Source organism: Periplaneta americana, unplaced genomic scaffold (assembly GCF_040183065.1).
Source record: "Periplaneta americana isolate PAMFEO1 unplaced genomic scaffold, P.americana_PAMFEO1_priV1 scaffold_85, whole genome shotgun sequence".
Lineage (NCBI taxonomy): Eukaryota > Metazoa > Arthropoda > Insecta > Blattodea > Blattidae > Periplaneta > Periplaneta americana.
This window is the reverse complement of record NW_027185566.1, coordinates 765,490-768,618: the sequence shown is the minus strand read 5'-3', so window position 1 is coordinate 768,618 and position 3,129 is coordinate 765,490. Positions and strand designations below refer to the sequence as shown.

At 35.7% G+C, this 3,129-nt stretch overlaps 1 non-coding gene across 1 annotated transcript; it reads right to left on the bottom strand.

Annotated features, from left to right (window-relative positions):
* Positions 1-625: 625 nt before the first annotated feature.
* On the bottom strand, positions 626-698 carry TRNAA-UGC (transfer RNA alanine (anticodon UGC)). The gene has a single exon. It is a non-coding gene; the product is annotated as a tRNA-Ala (tRNA).
* Positions 699-3,129: the final 2,431 nt, after the last annotated feature.

Here is a 3,129-nt window from a genome sequence, read left to right as displayed (position 1 = left end):
TGATCAAAAGAAAAAGAAAGTATTTTTTCTACTTCATTATCATCTAAGTAGATACGATGGGGCGTGGTATGATAAGGATCCCAAATTTCTATCATTTCTCCTTTAACGGCGAACTGTCCAGGCTCGTCTACCTGAGGTGTTCGTAAATAGTCCCATAATACCATTATGTCTATCAGTTTTTGTCTATCCAAGTCTTTGCCCACTTGTATTTCTAAAGAAAGTTCTTGATCTAAAGTACTTAAGTCGGGTACTCCAAACAAAAAGCTTTTTAATGGAACGAGATAAATTCCAATTTTTCTGGACTGAATGGAAAATAAAGTTTGAATTCGCTCTAAAAGGATAGAGCTACTGGGTTTACCATCTTCGTATATTAATAAATCATAAAAAGGTAGCGTAAAAACAGGAATATCTAAGGACTGGAAATATTTTTGTAGAAAAACGATATCATCCGTGTAAGATAGTGGATAGACGATGCTTTTCTGATGGTGTAAAAAGAGACGAGCAATAAACACATGATCAATAGAACTGGGGAGGTGAAGATACTCAGAAGCATCTAAAGGTAATGGATCGAGAGTTTTTAAAAGAGAGGCAGGATTAAGCTTCAAGTCAATCTCCAAGAGAAAAATGGAGGCAAGGGGACTCGAACCCCTCACCTTCTGCGTGCAAAGCAGATGCTCTACCAGATGAGCTATGCCCCCCAAAATGACATAATGTACATGTTTAAATCTAACTTTTTTTTAACATAAAGTCAACTTTTTTATATATTTTGGGTGTATTATGTGATTTTTTCACCCAATAAAATGCAAAAAAAGTGCTTTTTCACCACAATATCCATATATTTTACACTGAGGTTTCAAAAATGAAAACTAGCTTAATCGTTTTTTTATTATCTTCAATTTTTATTTCTGATTTATGGGCTCAACAAGAAGTAAAACTGTATAAAAATATCAAAGTTTTTGTGGATTGGACACTGGAAGAAAAAGATCCTGTATCCGAAGTTGTTCGGGGTAAAGAGCCTTATTTTTCAGTCACTAAAGAGGATGGATTTTTGACTTCGATAGAATATTTTGACCGTTGGAATAAACCCGCACAATATATGTTGGATCCAACTTATCATCTCTACTTTTCTAAAGCTAAAATAGAGTATATTAAAGGGAAAGGGAAACCCAAAAAACGGATTACTCAAATGACTCTCTATAATTTTATGGGGCTTATTGTAGGTCAAATTAGGTATAAATGGGATAATAAATCTATTATGGGTAGAGATGGTAATTTAAGAAATGCCTTTTTATATCAATATTCTTCCACAGTACCTATAGGGTTTATCCCTAGAGAGAGACGATGGTTTACTTTTAGTGGCGGAGGTTTAGACCTTAATATTTCTCAAGTAGAGCACCATAATTTATCTACCACATTAATTTTTAAAAACGAGTACTACAACGGAGGCAATCTGGTGAGAGAGGAACAGTTTGATACTTATAATCAAAAAGTTTACACTAGCTATTATTCCTATAGTTTTGGCAAGCTCAAAAATAAAGAAGTATTCAGTAAATATGGTGTTAAACTGACTGTAGAAACTCCGAACGAAAACTGAAAGATGCGTTTTTATTTTTGAGTTATTGGGGGTATATTTTAGGGAGTATTTTACTTAAAAGAGTGCATTTATGAAACCATCTTACAAGGAGACCCTCAATCTTCCAAAAACAGATTTCCCTATGAAAGCTTCTCTTTCCACGAGAGAGGTGGAGCAGATCAAATATTGGAAAGAGAAACATCTCTACAAAAAAATGCAAGAAAAAAATGCAAATAATCCCTACTTTATTTTGCACGACGGACCTCCTTACGCCAATGGACACCTTCATGTAGGACATTCGCTCAATAAAATTCTGAAAGATATAATTGTCAAATATAAATCGAAACAGGGGTTTGCCAGCCCGTATATTCCTGGTTGGGACTGTCATGGGCTTCCTATTGAAATTCAAGCTCAAAAAAAACTCAAATCTCCTTATTCTAAAAATGAACTTCGGGATGCTTGTAAGGTTCATGCAGAGAATTTTATTCGGATTCAAAAAGAAGAATTTGAAAGACTGATGATTTTTGCCGATTACGAAAATCGTTATGCTACATCGGATTATATTTATGAAAGCCAAATTTTAAGTGTGTTGAGAACAGCGGTACAAAAAAAACTAGTTTATCGTGAAAATCGTCCTGTTCATTGGTGTATACATTGTGCCACAGCATTAGCAGATGCTGAAATTGAATATGCGTTGCAAGAATCCCCCTCTTTATACTTGAGTTTTCCTGTTCAAGGTCAGTCTGACCTCTTTTTTTTGGTTTGGACAACCACTCCTTGGACACTCATTGCCAATGTGGGTTTGGCTTTTCATAAGCAGATAGAATATGCTATTTTTACCGCAGATGATGGTAAAGATTACATTCTAGCCAAAGATTTAGCAAGTGTTGTGAGCGAGAAAACTGGGAGGCTGCTCCAGTACAAAGATAGCCTTTCTTGGCAAGAAATAGAAAAGTTGACTGGAAAACATCCTTTTTTAGATAGAGAATCTCAGGTAATTTTTGCCGATCATGTTACTTTAGAAGCAGGAACAGGAATTGTACATACGGCTCCTAGCCATGGGGAAGAAGATTTTTTGGCAGGTTATATCCAAAATGGGCTTCCTGTTATTATGGCTATTAATGACTATGGAAAATTTATTCCAACACCTCTAGCACCACAGATAGATTTTATTTTAGGAGATTCTATTTGGAAAGCCAACCCCAAAATTGTCGAAAAATTACGAGACATGGGTCATCTTTTTTTTGTAGAAAACTTCCAACATTCCTACCCTCATTGTTGGCGGTGTAAAAACCCTATTATTATACGAACAACATTCCAATGGTTTATCAGAGTATCTCAATTAGTTCCACAGATGCTCCAGCAGATTGAACACTCCGTGCAGTTTGTACCTATTGATAGAAAAGAAAGAATGATCCGTATTATTACTGGACGACCAGACTGGTGTATTTCTCGTCAAAGAGTTTGGGGAGTCCCTATTCCTAGCATTCGATGTGCTTGTGGAGAGGAATTTTTGGAAGATTCGGTTTTGGATAGAGTACAACATAAGGTGGAAA